At 34.9% G+C, this 19,699-nt stretch overlaps 1 pseudogene; it reads right to left on the bottom strand.

Moving 5' to 3' along the window:
* Nucleotides 1-278: 278 nt before the first annotated feature.
* Nucleotides 279-18,496, bottom strand: LOC111535962 (annotated as a pseudogene).
* Nucleotides 18,497-19,699: the final 1,203 nt, after the last annotated feature.

Below are 19,699 nucleotides of genomic sequence, written 5' to 3'. Positions count from 1 at the left end.
GCTTCTCCAGGAACACTACAAGATGTATTTAGCTTAAATATATATTAAACTAAAAGGTATTCTCTGAAATGAGTTTAAATACATTTTATTTTTAGACAACCTACATGACATGTTTTTCCTAAAAACAATGCCTCCACTCCAAGTAAGTCACAGTCAACGTAAATGAAGAGCTCAAGATGACATCAGTTCCGTTTGTCGTAAGTCCTGCTGTTGTGTGGATGACAAAAAGCAGGTAGTTTTGATGACAGCTGATAAATTCAAAGTAATTGCCAAATTTGTTAATAATTTTTCATTTCTAAATCATTCTTAAAGACAAGCATATGTAGGGTAACAGTGTCCTCACGGTAGTCCAGTAGAGCAACCAACGATGTCAAGATTCTTGTTTTCACCAATAAAGAACTGGTAGATTTTGAAATTAGCAAGGATGTGCTTGATTTGTTCAGCAACCCCTATCATGAAAGCTTTTACTCTTTCTGATCTCTGTTCTTCATGTTTCCTTTGATTGATTTCATGTAATGCGTTACGTACTTCTTACAGGCCTCTTTTTTGAAGCTTGTGTCCTGTGATAGTGTATGACATCAACACTAGTGATAACTGTGCTTTGGGTTTCTTTACCATCAGGGACTTCAGTAGAGGCGTTTCTACCAAAAAGCGAGCCATCAATGTTATCCTCTGTCCTACTGACTATCTTCCCCTCCATCTCCAGGCACCGCCCTTCTGTGATCTCCTGGTTCTTGTAAATCTCATCCTGGCTGATGAGATCTGGATAGATAATCGTGATGGTGGCTGAAGGGAGACGATGGTGGCGCTAGGTTAGCAGTGTCATAGAGCTCAGAGCTAATGCAGAGCAGCTGGAGCAGTGCTGAGGTAAGTGGGAAAGTGGGGGGGAAAGTCCAGGTAACCATCATTTTGTGTATCACTGTGCTAAATTTTGTCTACTTTAGTCATTTATATGCATGGGAACATGCAGTAAGTAGTCTTTTGTGTCTGGCTTTCTTAACATAAAATATTTTTGTTATTCACCCATGTTGAATGTTCAAATAGTTTATAATTTTCATTAATGAGTAGTCTTCTAGTGTATGAATGCATACAGTTCATACAGTATCTTCTTAATGGCCATTTGTGTTAGTTTCAGATTTTAGCTACTGTGAATAGAGAAGTATGAAATTTTTTCTAAGTCTTTCTTTAGATCCATGTTTTTATTTCTCTTGGAGAAACAACTAAGAGTGGAATTGCTGGGTGATATGTTAGGTATATGTTTAACTTATATGAGAATTGCTAGATCTGTTCTCCAAAGTGGTTTATACATTTTACACTCAAACCAGAAATGTATGTGACTTCAAGCTACATTGCATTTCACTCATACTTGGGATTGCCATTCATTTTAACTTTTGCTGTCCTTGTGTGAAGTGCTCTTTTGTGGTTTAATTTGCAATTCCCAGATGAGTAGTGAGGCTGAGCCATTTTTATGTTTTAATTGGCCATCATTATCTATTCTGCTAGGTTTCTAATAAGATGTACTGTGGATTTTTAAATGAAGGATGTGTGTATTTTTATTACTGAGTTGTAGTAATTTTTTATATATACTGGATACAACTTCTTGGTCAGATTTATGTATTATAAATATTATCTCCAAGTCTATGGTCTGCCTTTTTGTTTTTATAATAATGACTTCTGAAGAGCGAAATGTTTTAACTTTTATAGATATGGTATTTCAAGTTTTGCTTTTATGATTACTACCTTTGCATTCTGTTTAAGAAATCATTGCCTACCCCAAAATCATGACAGTATTGTCCTTTGTTTTCTTGTACAATGTTCATATTTTTAGTTTTTACATTTCTGTCCATGATCCCTCTCAATTTAATATTTGTGTATGGTGTGAAGCCTTGGGTTCTGGGTTCAGTTTTTAAAAATAAAGCCAGCCAGATCATCTATCACCATTTGTTGAAAAAATACTCCTCCTTGCATTATTTTGGCATTATTCTCATTTCTGTTTAATGAACAGCTGCCAGTTTTATTATTACTATTTTTCTTTTCTTTTCTTTGTTAAAGATAGAGTCTCTCTCTGTCCCCCAGGCTGGAGTGCAGTGGCGCAATCTTAGCTCACTGCAACCTCAACCTCCCGGGTTCAAGCGATTCTCCTGCCTCAGCCTCCTGAGTAGCTGGGATTACAGGCATGTGCCACAATGCCTGGCTAATGTTTGCATTTTTAGTAGAGATGAGGTTGTACCATGTTGGCCAGGTTGGTCTCTACCTCCTGACCTCAAGAGATTCACCCACCTGGGTCTCCCAAAATGCTGGGATTACAGGTGTGTGCCACTGTGCCTGGCCGTATTATTACTATTTTGCTGATTGTGCCTTTTTATCCCAGATTGTTTTTTGTTTTAGAAGTTTTACTGTGATCTTCTGAGATCTGAATTTCCTTATACTTATTCTATTTTGGGTTCATAATTCTCTTGAATTATGCTTTCTGTTTTTGGTTTATTGAGAAAGATTTTTGAGTATCATTTACTCAAATATTGCTTCCTCCCTATTATTTCTCACATAGCTTTGTAGGTTGCCAATTAAACATATGTCAAGAAGACATCCCCTGTTTCTCCTATACTCTTTTCTACATGTTCCACCTGTTTTTTTCTCTTTGTCACTGCATATATTTTTTTCACCTATCAGGTTTAATGGTCCTCACTTCAGCTGTGTTTAACATGCCATTTTTCACATCCATTGAGTTAACTTCAGTTGTATTCTTCTCTAGTTCTATAGTTTCTATGTGTTTTTATAAATTTAAAACATATGTTCAATTTTGTCACATTTTTCTTATATTTTTGAACATGGTATATCAGTTATTTAATTAATATTGTATTACAAAAACTCAAAATATAGAACAAATGCAAGTTTATTACATGGAATGTTCTTATAACCTTCACATAAATCCATCAACAATTTACATTTGGCCACATTTGCTTTGGTGCTCTGTGTGTGTGCATTTGTGTGTGTGTGTGTGTGTGTGTGTGTGTCTTCAATTACTATTATTTATTTTGCTGAACCTTTTAAGAGTGTGTTATGTGTATGACCCTCTATAGTGGATTGAATAGTGGATCTCCAAAATATATGTTCACCTAGAACCTCAGAATTATGACTTTATTTGGAGTTAGTTACTTGCAGATACAATTAAGGTAAGGAGTTTGAAATGAGTTTATATTTGGTCAGGGTGGGCCCTTAAAGTCAATGAAGGATGTGCTTATAAGAAACAGAAAAGGAGAAAATACGAAAATGCAGAAGGAAACCATGTGCAGTGGAGGTAGAGACTGTAATTAAGCTGCAACAAACCAAAGGACGCCAGGATACACCACTAGCTGGAAGAGACAAGGAAGAAGTCTCTCATAGGGACACCAGGAGGATCATGGTCCTGCTGACATTTTGATTTCAGACATCTGGCCTCCAAAACTGAGATAATAAACGTGCATTGTTTTAAGCTGCCATCATACTTGTACAGTAGTCCTCCTTGCCTGTGGTTTCATATTCTGTAGGGTCACTTACCTCCTGCACTCAATTGTGGCTTGAAAATATTAGATGGGAAATTACAGAAATAAAAAACTCATAAGTTTTAAATTGAATGTCATACTAAGTATTGTGATGAAATCTCAACATCCCACTATATGCTGCACTGGAATCATCCATTTGTCTAGTGTATCTATAGTGTATAAGCTACCCACCCTTCAGTCATTTAATAGCCAACTCATTTATCAGATTGACTGTGGCAATATTGAAGTGCTTGTTTTCAAGTAACCCTTATTTTACTTAACATTGCCCCCCAAATGCAAGGGTAGTGAGCATATTATAATTGTTTAATTTTATTATTATAGTTGTTAATCTCTTACTGTGCCGAATTTATAAATTAAACTTTATTAGAGGTATGTATGTAGAAGAGAAAACATTGTATATATAATATTTGATACTATCTCTAGTTTTGAGCATCCACTGGCTGTCTTGGAACATATACTTCATGGAGAAGAGGGGACTACTTTAATAATATCTTACAGCAGTCACAGTAAACTAATTCAACCCCAAAATATTTCACCATGTATATCCTGGAGCAAAGATATTCTTTTACATATATACAGTACAATTATCAAGTGAGAGCAGTTAACATTGTTATGGCACTATTATCTAATATACACTTCTTAGCTAATTTCTCCATTTGCCTGAATAATATGATTTGTAGAATTTAATTTATTCAATTCAGGATCTAATCCAAAATTAAATGTTGCATTTACATGTCTTTAGGCTACTTGAATCTGAAAAAGCACCTCAGTTTTTGTTTTTAAAACATTGATTTTTTTAAGAATATAGGTCAGTTGTTTTGTAAATTGTCCCTCAATGCTTGTCTGATTGTATTCTCGTTTGCAGTTTCAAAATGTGTTAGAAAAAATATATGAATGACGCTAATTTTTTCACTGAATCACATCAAGAAGCACATAATGTTAAGCTGTCTGATCATTGATGATGTTAACTTGGATCGCTTGATTAAGGTGATGCCTTTCATATTTATATACTATGAAGTTACCCCTTTTTAATCAATAAGTAATTTATTCAGAGACAAATGAGAACTGCATAAATATCTTGGTAACAAACAAGTTTCACCCAATAGTATTTTCATCCATTGATGATTCTTGCCTTAATCAATTATTACCATGACAGTAGCAAAATAGTGATATTTTAGTTATCATTTCTTGTACATGTATTAGTTTTACATAGTAAACAAAAGCTTTTCCTCGTCTCATTTTCTTTCTTTCTCTACCTTCTTTCCTCCTTTCTATTTCTGTCTCTGTGCCTCTCTGTCTCCTTTCCCCTTCTCATCATCCATTTTTATTTACATTTCTTAATGTGTGGATTCACAAATTATTCTCTTCAATTGCATTATAATCTGTTACTGACATTTTTCATATTTTATTGTACCAGATTTAGCCAGTAGGAGCTAACAATTTCTAATTTTAATCCAACATTTAAAATCACATGGTCTTCTTTATCCTCTCTGCTTACATATTCATATCTACTTCCTTTCACAATCATAATCTTGCCTCCCTCTCCCAAAGGAATATATTTTCTTCTATGGGACACCAAAGATAATAGATACAGAATAGTTTCATCCATACCACGACCATAAGCAAACCTACTAAATGAAGTAGATTTCTTTCCAGTTCTTTCCATTTTTAACCTGAAAGTGTGTGTCTAAAATTTGCTTGTATTCATCTTCCCCTTGTGTCTTTATTCTATGCATTTGATATACCATTACATATATATTTTATATTTTAATTTAGTTTTAGAGTTTTCTAAAATGTTTACTGATTGAATTTCGTTTTTGATTATGTATTAATTCAATATGCTTCCAGTTGTCACAATTATATAAAATGGTATATACAGAGAATTGCCACTCAATCTTCTCTTCTTCCCATATTATCGTCACTTCTTGCCTGTGGTTAACCAATTTCACTGGATTCTGGTTATCCTTATGTTTATTATTAAAAACTACGTAAGTTATATATACGTGAGCTTTTCCCTTAAAATTTTTCCTGATAATCCATAACAGGTGATAGAGATCCCCTTTATTACTTCCTGCATAGTCATTCGTTGTGTATATATATTAGGTTGGTGCAAAAGTTATTGCAGTTTTTGCAATTACTTTTAATGGCAACAACTGCAATTACTTTTGCACCAACATACATAGTATAGCCCGGGAACTACTCACTCTGGGTCTCCTCTCTGCTGAGGGCTGGCTGCACACAAGCTGGGATGAGCTGCCTGTGGAAAGGAGCTACCACTTCAGGTCTCCTGAGAGCTGTAGGTAGGTTAGTTTTGCATCACTGATTTAAGCAATTTTCTGTGTATGGGCGTTTACATGGTATTCAATATTTTGTTATATAACACATAATATCCCAATGCATGAAGGCACAAATATGTATTTTCTTGCTGTTGGTGGTGTATCTTGGGGGTGAATTCCTAAAGTGATATTGTTTGGTCAAAAGTTAAATGTATAAGTAGTTTTGGGTTACTATTGGTAACTTTCCTTCCATAGGATTTGTACCATGTTGCTTTTCCATTAGCAATGTGTAAGAATGCCTGTTTCCCTGTAGCCTCCCCAACAGCTTGTGTTATCAAGATTTTGGATATTTAACAAACCTTAGGGTGAGAAATTACATTTCTTAATTTTTATCTATCTTATCTTTAGTCATGTTTAATAATTTATATGCTTCAGATGATTTTATAATATATCCGAGATTTATCTATTAATGATTCTTGCCCATTTTCTATCAATTTTTGGTCTTTTCTTAATTTTTCTTTTCATAATGTGACTTTCCTTGATTATGTATTACAAATGTATTCTAGTTTGTCCTTTTATTGACATTGCTTACAGTTGGCTTTGCTGTTATTTTTGCTATGGAAAGGTTTGCTAAATGAATTCATTTTTATTTTAGAGTTAAAATTTTCGATGTTTTCTTTTATTGTGTTGCAATTTTGGATCATTATTAGAAAACATTGTTTTTTAGAGCCAGATTGCAAATTACCCCACATTTTCTTCTAGTGCATTTGATGGCAGCAGCGGAGCTGCAGTGGGGTATGCATGACTGGGACTGCTAACTTCGCGGAGCTGGCAGGAGCTGGGAACAGGTGGGAGCCCCACCCCCTTCCAAGTGGGTGGGGCATGAGCGCTGTGCTCCGGGGTGTAACTGCAGCTGCCCAGCCACGACTGCAGACTCAGGCACCCCTGTGGTCTTGGGGGCTCAGGAAATCCCCCTGCCCCCACAGGCTCAGAAGTGCCTCCTCCTGCTGCCTGGCCTCTCTCCACTCCCAGCGTCCACTCTGAGTTTGGAGCAAAGTTGTGGCTGAGCTCAGGCTCTGTCACGACCTGGCTGGGTGTGCACACACTCAAGGTAGCACTGACACGCCAGCCCCTTGCCGCCTCGGCTCCACTCCATAATTTGGGCACTGATGAACATGGGAGGGAGGTCAAGAGGGGGCTGAGGACTACGCATGAACAGCCTGGGCACCATGAATGACAGCAGAAGGCGGACAGGATCCTGGGCGGAAAGGGGCACGTCCCTGGAGAAACCCCACCTTCAAACCAGGGAGGGCCTAAAGTCTGGGGCCTGGGCTGCCAGTTGCACAGACCAGAGTGAGAACTTATGGTGCTTTTTTTGGGCCTACCCATGGCCAGCCGTAGACTAGTCAGCCCACTCTTCCTCCCCTGTGAAACCCATAAAAACCCCCAGAGTCACCCAGAATTGGACAGATGACAAGACAACTGGACTGCAGAGAGGAGCTACCCATTCTAGAGTTCCTCTCCAATGAGGGCTGCAGAGATGTTGGGGCAATTTGCCTGCAGATAGGAGCTACCCATTTGGGAACTCCTCTCCACTGAGGACTATGCACTTGATGGGATGACCTGCTTGTGGAGAAGAGCTACCCTCTGTGGGTCTCCTCTCAGCTGAGGGTTACACAGATGCTGGGACCCCCTGCCTGTGGAAAGGGGATACCCGCTTTCGGTCTCCTGAGAGCTGTACTGCCACTCAATAAAGCATGACTTCACCTTGCTCACTCTCCAGTTGTCTGCATACCTCATTTTTCCTGGATATGGGACAAGAACTTGGGACCAGAAAAATGGCAGGACTAAAAGAGCTGTAACACAAGCAGAACTGTAACCCCCACCCCAACACCACTGGCCACATTGTGGTTGACGAGAAGGAGAAAAGTAAAGAAGAGCTGCAGTCCTTTGGGAATCACAAACCTAGGAGCTCCCTGAGCCAGGGCTGTGAAACCTTTGGGGCTCTGTAGTTCCTGGCATCTCCAAGCTTCCAGGTGCCATTGTGTTCCCCAGTGCCTGAGACAGAAGCCACTTGCAATACGCTTGGTCCAGCTACAGCCTTGCAGGGAGCCTGTGCCTGTGCCAGTGCCTGTGCCTGGAGCTGCCCACCCCACCACAGCCAGCTTGCCTGGCTGTGCGCAGTGGCCGGCCCCCGCGTTTGCTTGTTCACGCAAGCCTCACCGCTCTGTGCTTGGCTCAATCTTGGCAGGCATGGGATCCGGGCAGGAGCGAAAACGGAGTGCCGCCTGTCAGGCCCAGTGGGTGGAATAGGCTCAGTGGGCCCAAGCAAAACTTGGCCCAAGGCGCCACTGGCCACAGAGGTTGCTGGCTGGTGAAGCAGCACCCTAAAGAACCTGTGAAACATGTATGGCTACATTTATATTTTGCACTCAGAATTCTAATTCATCTGGATTTTTTTTTTCTGTGTACAGGGAAAAGTGTGAATCCATTTTTATCATTTTCTAAATGACTGTTCAGTTGTTCCAACATGTTTTGATAAAATGTCCGTATTTGTCTCTGTGATTTGAAATTACTACCTTTATTGTGTAGTAAATTTTACTATGTTCTTAGCTGTTGTATTTTCTATTATATTCCACTGGTCTCACTGTTACTTCTTCACCAGTTTAACATGGTTTCAATTGTAGAAACTTTATAGTATGTTTTAAAATCTGGTGGCACTATTCCTTTCCTATTGCTCTTATTTTTATGAGTTGTCCTAAGTGTTCATGTGTATTATTTTTTCACGTGAACTCCACAAATACTAGGAGAAAAAAATATCTTCCTGGTATTTTATTAGAGTTGCATTAAATTTATGCATAAACTAAGAGATAAGAGAGACATAACATCTTGTTGACATTGACACATCATAATCAAGAACAAGCAATGTCATTTCACTTTTGCACATCTTCCTTTTTGTCTTCCAGGAGATGCTAATCATTTTCCTTATATAGTTTTTAAATAGTCTTCCCTTAGTATTACATAGCTTGTCATTATTTTAACGGCTAATTCTGACAGCTTCATTATTTGGCTTCTTTGTGGATATCTTTGTATTGTGCATATTTTTTTCTGGATTTTAGATCATTTGATCTTGAGTCCTAGTATGCCGGTTAATTTTTTACATTCAGTGCAAGTTATTATGTGTGATAAAATATAAAGATAACTTAAGCTTTTGCATATGGCTTATAATCTAGGGGGAGATCCCTTTAATTCAGACACAGTTTGCACTTATTAGAGGCTTAATTTCAGTCTTTCAGATGGCTGGTCCATCTTTGGTGCATTCCTACAATACTGTAGATTACATACCTGCAAAGTAGATTATTTTACCAAGGCCAAACATCTTGACTAGTCCCAAACTCCAATTTCTGTCTCCTTTGCTTCATAAGAATGCTGACAGCTATGCTCAAATTCTTAGCTTTCTGGCCACCACTTGTGAACTTACAAATGCCTATGGAGGAATAATAGTGCCAAATGTTGGACTCATTTCTTTGTGTTTCCATTTTCTCTGGGATTTTGATCCTTCAAATTCTAACTTTATTTATGACTTTCAGATGCCTTCAAAAAGATTTTTTTCAAAACACCATTTCTTTTTGAAATACGTGTAGTTTCACAGGACATTATCAAAATAGTACAGAGACGTACAGTATGCCCTTCACCCAATTTTCTGCAATATTTACATTTTACATAGTTAAATGACAAAACCAAATCAGGATATGAATGTTGGTAAAATAAGTGTGCATAGTTCTTATGCCATTGTGTCCAGTATGTATATGCATGAAAATACCATTGCAATCAAAATACAGAATTCTATATTTTAAAAAAAACTACCTTAAGTACTTTATTCAGCTTTTCCGTTGGTTCTTAGAAGTAAGGTTGATCTAATCCCAGCTATATCATCATGATCCAAAGCAGATCTTCTAAAATTAGCTTTATAATATTTATTTTTTGTATTTTGTATTAGGAAATTTTCTGACATTTTTCTAACTCTGAGATGATGTATATTGTGTGAAAGTTTAAGACGGAGTTTGAATAATTCTCTTTTGCTTCCCTATAGTGCCTAGTGGGGAGCCAGATAAGTAGTAGGATTGAAAAACATAATTATTTAATGATATTTAACAGTAAGCTTCTTTCTGTAGTCATAGCTACAAAAAAATGTCTTTATGGCACTGCATTTAAGCTGTAATCATCATTTCTAGTTTACCTACATGGCAGAGATGTAGTTTAACTTATTGTGTTGGTAGATTCAAGCCAACTGAATCATGCTTGGCTTGTTCTTGAACAATTTTATATCTCCATATACACACACTTAAAGGGTTTCAAACTGTTTCTGAAACCACAAAATTTAAGTCACATGGTGAACTAAACTTCTGTATCACTGTGGAAAAACTTAAATTTCATGTTAAATCATGTGAGCATTTACTGGTGAATACATATTAGTGGCTACTCAGCAGAGCAGTGCTGCTTATTGAAACATACTTCAGGAAGTACGTGGTATTATAAGTGCACATAATGGTTAAAATGTGAAAAGTAATATTTCAGGTGGAAAATGTCACCAATAGCCATGTAGTTAATCCAGGGAACCAGTTTGTTAGAACTGTATAGCTATAAGAATATTAGAGTTTAAGTCCATGACTTTGTATAATGGAAGGGAAAATGGAGGGGGAAGGCAGAAAGTAATTAGAAAAAGCACAGGGTAAGAAAATCAGTTCAAAGGCATATTATCTAATGTACCAAGTTTTGGGCTTTCACGTATTTTTAAATGGGATTGTCAAATAAAGAGAAATCTGGACTTAGATAAGAAGAAGCTTTATTCAGAAGAAAGACTATTGCGATAGGAAGAATACTCTGATGTTAGAAATCTGCAAGTGTCCCAAAAGCAAATAGAAAAGGATTTTCTTTTGTAGAGAGGGGTAAGCAATAATGATGGGGAAGTAAGGCAAATGAGAGGAAATAATCAGAGGGGTCTGACAGGGATTATGTGTTCTACTGTGGTCAACTGCTCTTGGGATAATCTGATTAAGGTAATATTTTCAGCCTTTTAGAGTTTTCTCAGGCTGAGAGCAAGCAGAGTTCAGGAGGCTGTAAGGAAAATAGAAGCCTGACTAAAGTTTGGTCAAGACAAAGCAGAAGGTAAGCAATTTAAAATTGTGGCCACCTGGTCAAGAGCCAACAGTACGCAAGGATGCTCTGTTACTAAAGGCTTTCTAGTGGACAATAAATGGCCTCTTTTTATATGCTATAGAAGAAAGTTATTTATTTTTAATATAGTGATAATTTTACCTATGTGACTTCAAAAATTTATTCTAACTTGAAGAACAATTTATTTGATGATTCAGTAAGGGTTAGTATTTCTACAAAAAAATACAGAGGTTGCCTTAATGTACATTCCTGGACAATACGATTTGGTACATCATCTAATCATTTTATATAGCACCTTTCAATAAAATTTAGTAAAATTCTTTAAAAGCAAGCTTTGCAGCCATCATTTTGTAGATTTCACAAATGACTTATTCAGAATTAGGCATTTCAGAATATTTATTATTTCAGACTGAACAGAATTGCTGTCTTTATGATATATACTTCTTCCCTAGGAATGCAATTATAGTGTGGAAAAGATGTGCAGTATTAACATTTAGATAGGTATCATGGGAAAAGTGAAGCTTAAAATTTACCTAGAGTGAAGAAAAAAGAGAAAAGGTTTTGGTTAAATCTTATCAGACTCACCACTAGTCCATCAATTCAGTCAGCTTGGGAGCGATGTTACTTTTCAAGCTCTCATGAAAAGACTTCCTGATTTGTAAAGGAGGCAAATTTATTTATGTAAATTGACTATTTGGCAGTACTTCTGCTTCTTTTAGTGTTTAGTCCCACCTCTGATAAGACAGGTCTAATTTCATTTCCATTAAAATGCAATGAAAGCACATTTATGAATTTAATAATTTCTTGCCTGAGTTTGATAGGAGCATTAAAGTTGTTAGTTATGGACTGTTGTTAATAAATATTGCTTTTTTAATTAAAGTAGACCAAGAGTCACTGGCCAATAATTTTTTTCTATAGACTATGAAAAAAAAAAAAAAAAGAATCGGTAAAAGAAATAGCAATTTGCCCAGGGGTTTGTTTAATTGGACATTCCTGCTTATCTCATTGTCAAATTATTTTTAAACCTAAGCCTTTCTATATAATTTAAATGTTGCTTTACTTTGTTTTGCATAGCTTATTCATCTTCCTGAAAGGAACATGAAGAAAATATGAATTTAGGCCTTGTAGCACAGCTTGAAAAGAGAAAACTGACATTATGAATCTTTCTTTTTTCTTTCAGAAGGCTTTCTTAAACACTTACCTTTTTTTTGCTCCTACTTTTTACACTTTTATATGAACTGCCTATGTAAATATCAATGTTTCTGATAAATTAGTATGCCTCCTGGGTCCATAGCCTTCCTGATGAAGTAGTATTTAGCTGAAGCTTTTTTGCATAATCTGCATAGTAAACAACTATTTGTTCTTTAACAAAAAAGGGAAATATGTGCGAAAATTATAAAAAATAATAAATACAAAAGGATTTAAAGATTATGAGAATCACTGGTAACAGAACTAATTTTGATTTCCTGCCTAATTTAAGTTTCTGACTCATCCTTGTTCGGCAAAAAATGAATTTACCTTTTTTATCACTTAAAATCATGACTAAATTGATAGATCAGATGAAATAAACAAGTTTTGTGGTATAAAGAGGTGTATCTTTTGGGGCAAAATACAGAGAAACTTTATACACAAACCAGAAACAGTGGGTTGCATGAATTAAAGTGCTAAAACAATATGTCTACAATTTAGAGTTTCTTAATCATAATTACTTAAAATATATAAATCCTGAATTTACAGGTTCTTAATTTCCTTGACAGAATACTGCCACACCTCTTAGTCAAGTCTAACACATAACATATTCAATGGTCGATAATGAAGTGTGGATTGCATGTAACAAACCTGTACATGTACCCCCTGAATCCAAATTATAATGAAATCAAATTAAAAAACCAATACAACAATTAAAAATAATTCAACTATTTATATAACATTTACATTTAATAGGTATTATAAGTAATTCTAGAGATGATTAAAGTATTGTGTACAGGAGGATGTGGCTCAGTTATGTGAAGTTAAATAATTCAGATTTAAAGTTGTTGGAACTTTAAATTATTCTGAGCCTTGAGAGGAATGTGGCAATGTAGACTGAGTCGCTTGGCATGCAGCTGCAACTTCTAAATAATTAGGAAGACCAAATGGTCCAATCAAATCATCGTAACTGGTCTTGTACGGAAAATATAATCCTGCTAAAACTTGTCTGTCTCTGTCTGTATAACTAATACCTTAACCTCTCTAACTTATAACACTGACCTCATTCATTTGGAGTCTGTATTTCCTAGGTGTCTGTCCACAGGCTTTGCACTCAAATAAGCTATATGCGTAAAATAAAAAAAAAATTAAGAAATATGGATTCGAATGTGACATATCATCTGGTATCAAACAGTTCTGAATGCCTAAATATGACTGGAACTTCCAGTTTAATTGAAATATTTTGGATCTATTAATAAACATGTGTAAACTTGCTTCCCTTTTTTTATTATTTGATATGTGCAATTTTAAGCTAAAGGGATATTCTAACCTGTTTCTAAATACAATCTAAATTTACCATGCTTTTCAAAATTCCTATCAGTGTTATGTGCAGATCTTCCCAATATTTTGCATGCGGGAAAGAAATCTATTTTAATCAAAATATATTTTTACTGTGATTACAGTCGTGATATAAAATGAAATAAATTCAATAGCTAATAGAAAATATTTGAAACATAAATCCTTATGTATGTTAAAATTCATACCAAATTAAGAAAGAAAACATTATTAATTTGATAAATATATCAAAACCATAAACCTAGAACAAAAATTATACTTAATCATAAATATTAATAGTTTATCTAAAATCGGAAATAACGCAATCTTTTATTTTACCAGAGGATCTAACCATTGCATTAAGATAAGAAAGGAAGAGATATAAATATTGAAAAGATTGATACAAAACTGAGAATGCTTTCCAATGATTTGATTGATCTGATGATAAAAATTTGCTATCATATTAGAAAGAATTTTCCAATACAACTAGTAATACCTAAATAATATATTGTACTGAGAAAAATAAAGATGTATATTAAAACATATTCAAGAACTATAATTTCATTTTGGAGTGAACTTAACCAGAAATTTGGGAAACCTCCACAAAGAAAGTTGTAAAATTTATGGACAGATTTAAACTAAATTCTGAAGACCAAATATTTTCCTTTCAATCTAAAAATTAACAAGGTTATTCAAGTTCTGAAAATTTATTTATATTAATTATTCAATAATTTTGTCTTTTCATTTTCTTTCTTCACTCTTCTTTAATTCCTAATAAACATTGTGCCTATAGAATTGAACCCCTATGTTACTTATTGTTGCTTTCATGTTTTTCCTCCTTTTTCCTCTCAAGGTAAATATATGTATTTCTTCAGTGTTATTTTCTAGCCATCCTATTGATTTACTTTTGTGTGACGATTATGCTTTATTGTCTGGTGCTTTTAAATAACAATTTCATTTTCTTTTCTTTCTTTTCTTTGAGACAGAGTTTTACTCTGTCACCCAGGCTGGAGTACAGTGGCACCATCTCAGCTCACTGCAACCTCCACCTCCCGGGTTCAACCAATTCTCCTGCCTCAACCTCTTGAGTAGCTAAGATTACAGGTGCCGGCCCTCAGGCCCAGATAATTTTTATATTTTTAGTAGAGATGGGATTTCACCATGTTGGCCAGGCTGGTCTTGAACTCATGACCTCAAGTGATCTGCCCTCCTGTGACTTCCAAAGTGCTGGGATTACAGGCATAAGCCACCATGCCTGGCCACAATTTCACTTTCTAATAGAGGATTTTATTTTGAGATAATTGTAGATTCCCATGGCAATTGTAAGAAATATTAGAAATACCATGCACCTCTTACCAAATTATGCCAGTGATAAAATCTTACAAAACTATAATGTAAATTATCACTGAGATGTTGAAATTAATACAGTCAAGATGTAGAACATTTCCATCACCACAGAGATCCCTCATGTTATCCCTGTTGAGTCATACTCACTTTCCTCCCACTCCACTTTTTCCCTAACCCCTAGTAACCATTAATCTGTTCTCCATGTCTACAATTTTATGATTTTAAGCATTTCATACAAGTGGAATTATACAGCATGCATTTGGTTTGTTTACTCTGCATAGCTTTCTGGAGATTCATACAGGTGGTTGCGCATATCATTGGTTCATTCGTTTGTATTGCTGAGCAATATCCCACGGTACAGATAAGATATGCCACGGTTTTTTTTTAACTATTCATTCATTGAAAGATATCTGAGCTGTTTCTAATTTGCGGCTACTGTTATAAACATTTATGTACCAGTGCTTGTGTACATTTTTTCCCCTCTGGTACAAATACCTGGGAGGAAAATAGCTGAATTTTATCATACTCGAATGCTTAAATTTTTAGAAATGATCAAACTGTTTTCTAGAATGGCTGTACCATTTTATGTTCCCATCAGCAATATATTATGTTCTCATATTCCTCTGAGAATATTAATTATGTTATTTAAAATTTATCTTTTCTAAACTATATTTATTCTGGGCTCAATATTCTGTTGTTTCAAAACTTACTGTTTTATTCTGCTGTTTTCTATCTTATGTGTTAAATTATGGTTGCTTCTTTTATACTTCAAAAGGAAATATTTGATTGATTATTGTTGATGTGTTAGAACTGATTTTCTCTGTAATTGTGTAGTCAGGTTTTTTTTTTTTTTTTTTTTTTTTATAAACTGCTTGCCAGATGAGGAAGTCTAAATGGAAGCTTTGTTTCTGAGGATGAAGCTAGACATTTAGAATGACAAGCTTTATTTTAAGATGACTATATGGAGACTTAAAATATTAGGACTGAGGTCCCCAAAGGCCAAACTGGGGAAGGCTTTACTTCAGATATCAAACTCGATATATGAAAGCATAACTCTACCCATGGAGATAATCATTACAATTTTGGTGCGTATCTCTATATCTATGTTGGTGACTGCGTGCCTGTGTTTTGATTATGTGGCAGGAGGCAGGAAAATGGTCTTCCCATCTCCCTGCACACAGAGGAGGATAGAATAAGGGTGGAAACTGGGCCAGTTTTGCCATAGTCATTAAAATCACCACTCTCATAACCTCACTTCTCACCATATTACTGTGTGGTGGAGTTGGACAGAATGAGATGATAGTGAAAACTAGTACAATTTTTAGATAGTCATTCAAATTAGCTCCTCTATAGACCCCTATTCATGCTGACTTCAGAAATAGATATTCTCTGGGGTTTTCCCTTGTGGCTCAGCTCCTAATTCTACTCTAGCTAACAGAGTCACTATGAATAGAGCAGGGTAAGAAAGAAACCAGCCCCATGCTGCATGCTTTTGATGTTCCCATATCACAAACACACAAATAGTTAAATTTATATAGCAACTTCTGTCACTTTGCATCTGACACTGAGACGCACAACCTTAATCAAGATCTCTTGTGGCTAACATTTAGCTCCAAGGAAAACACTTTTCCACCTATATTATCTTATGCTCAAACATGTCCAAATGCCAAAGAGTTTTGTGTACTGAAGACAGGCACTGCTTCAGGGGGTGAGAAACATTTGAGTGCATTATGTAACAGGAAACATAAATTAACTTCCTTTTCCTCAAATAGCGTGAATCCAATAGATTCTTGCTTAAGGAAGTATTATTTCTCAGTAGTGTCACATATTCCTTTTCTTTTTTCTCTTTGTACTTCAAATCTTGTTTCTGGAAAGACAAACAAATCTACATGGTTTTGTAACCATTGCACAATGCAGATGAGAAAAATTTTGCTATATTAACAATTTTTATTCCTCTTAAATTTGTGTATATGTAGATATGGCAAGCATTGTATTATACTAATTCTTTGCATTGGCAATTGGATGCGCGTTAAAGGGTACAATTGCAAGTAATTTTATATTTATAATATTAGTTCATAAATTTGTTTAAATTGTCAAAAAATTGTAAAAATTTTAGCTTTGTTTAATTTTTTAACAAAAATTTTAATATTTACTAATATTTGTATTTGTCCTTTTAATTTTATAATTTTTAAAATTATAGAAGAGAGTAACTTTTGAAAGCATATATAAAATAACTTTTAACATAATTTATCAATTTAATTTTATGAACATAAGTTCAAATTTGTCCATTTTGAGAATGATTGTGTTTTATATTTTAATCTTTTGTAGCACACTGTCAATAGCGCAAGGCTTATATGAATATATTAAATTTAACAACATGGAAGACAGGAAAATAAATAATATGGTAGGAATATTCATAAATTAAGAAATGAGTATGTCTATATTTTATTATTCATCCAAATATCACTGACTAATCAACAGAAAGCCCAGAAGCATACATTAATGATTAAATTTATTTTTAATATTTTCCAAAATTTAGTCATATAAAGACATAATTCAACCATGCTTTTAAACTTTTTTCAAGGTAGAACAATATATATGTTTTATATGACAAATTGTTAGCTCAGTGTGGAACTCTTGTACTCTTGCCAGGCCCCAAAATTGTTAAGGGTGTGTCCAGGCTCCGATTTGATTTCTGGTTCCAAAAATGTATTCAAATCTATTTGCTCTTTTTTTCTTCCTTAGTCTTTGTAGTCCAGGTATTCACCTTGATATTTCAGACATGGCTTATAAAAATAATTCTGCCCAGTCTTCAGTAAAATATTTATACCTCAAAATAAACGTTTCATAACCTTTGTTGAATTTTTGCCTGATCTTCAATTTCTTTATGATCTTCGGGACCAATGTGTCCTTTGTGTTAAACCTAGGGCTTAGGTTAAAGTAACAAAGCCATATCATTGAGGGATAGAAGCTAGAATTAGAGATATCTGCTAAGGTATGGCAGGATGAGAAGTAGCCTGCCTGAGGTATCAAGAAAGAATTAGCACAGTCAGGTAAGCGGCGAGTCTTTGTCAAAAGAATTTTATTGAGAGCTTGTCAAGGAGATGATTAATGAGAAAAATGTAAATGCTAGCTATAGTCATATTGGATAAAAACCAAGATGATCTATTCCCAGTAAAGAACTCTCCAGTATTTATAGGAACCCATGAAATTAGTTCTTTTGAACCTGGGTACTGTTTTGACATATCATTCAGAGTAACAAGAGGGGGACTTGATACAGGAGGATATAATAATGTTTTTTTACCTAATTGATGGAGCAATAACATTATAACAACCAACAAACCTCCAAAACATAAACAAGAAAACAAGACAAAACCCTACTTTATAAGACTTAAACAACAGCATATAAGAAAAATGTCTCCTGTCACATTTGTAATTCTTCTCTTGCTCCTCATAAACACTGAAGAGTAAAAGAGGATAGATAACTTGTATTTTATTTAAGCTCATCTGTGGAATGTCCTGATATCCTGATTCAAATGCCAACATTACCAGCCAGTAATTCTCATTTCTCTTTGGTATAGGCAACTCATGGGAAAGGTCCTCTTTAAGCCTTCTTAGCATTTGGGTCATGCTGATTTCACCATAGTTTTTGCTTTTTCATTAACGGACTACAAGCTTCATGAAGGCCTGGACCATATCTACTTGGCTTTTTGTTTGTCATTATTTTCCCATATGTACATTTGCATATTTTTGAATGAATGAATGGTTATAAGGTCACTGGCTATGTAGAATTGTAGCCCAGGGCTATTTTAATAATATATTTAAAGGGACAGATGATTTAATGTTCAAAAGCATTTGTTAGAGCAATTTTATTTTGGGAGACTATTATAGGCACAGTGTTCTAGTAACAATACGTATGAATAGTGAAAAAAATATAGAAGATTTTAATATCTGTAAGAACAGTAAAAAATATAGAAGATTTTAATATCCATTAAGAGATTAAAAAACTATTCAATCCCAGTTACAGTGAATAAGAAATGAAAAGCATACTTATAGTGATTTTTATTTACTAAGTAAAACCACTTCTTCATTTGCTCTGAATTTCTGAATCTTCAACTGCTATAATTTGATTTAGGATCCAAAATTTTAATAGCAAAAGTGGTTCATCTGCACAGACATGTTTAGAGAATCACAGAGAAGGATCAGACACTTTGAAGTCATAGTATTCTTTTATACTTAATTGTACACTAGGGTGTACTAATCAACAACTTCTCCTTCTTAAAGAACAAAGAAACTGATAGAAACAGCTCTCTAGGATTAGTTCACAATCACCTTATTTCTCAGAAGTTTTTTTAAAAAACAGAGAAAAACATACATTTCTGAAACACAGATGGCAAAAAAAGAGAAATCTGTAGAAGTATAGAATAAGGAATTGGCATTTGTTCCTGTCTTCCAAAGCATAATTTCAGGAAAAGCCAAGAAAATCATTGAAGGTCTCTTCAGAAGGCTATTATATTTTAAATAATGGATTAAGGCCAAGACTCACTGCTTTTAAGAATCATGAGATTCTCAAAATATTTTCAAAATGTGTGTGTATATCCAGTAAGAGATAATGTTAACATTATCCAGAGACCAGTCTGTACCAGCCAAGGTAGAGCATGGTTAATAACTGCAAATTTTGATGGTGGAGTGAAAAGGCTAAGGTATCTGAAAAACACAATCAAGCCTGGGGTTCTGGGTTTTGGGTTGGCTTTCAGAAACAAAGTGGCAATGGGCAAAAGATTTAGAAGTAAATTATGTATACAGAGGTTGTGTGTGTATGTGTAAAACAGA

The sequence above is a fragment of the Piliocolobus tephrosceles genome, chromosome 12 (genome assembly GCF_002776525.5).
Source record: "Piliocolobus tephrosceles isolate RC106 chromosome 12, ASM277652v3, whole genome shotgun sequence".
NCBI lineage: Eukaryota > Metazoa > Chordata > Mammalia > Primates > Cercopithecidae > Piliocolobus > Piliocolobus tephrosceles.
Note: the sequence above shows the minus strand (reverse complement) of the source record. Positions and strands in the feature narration are given on the sequence as shown.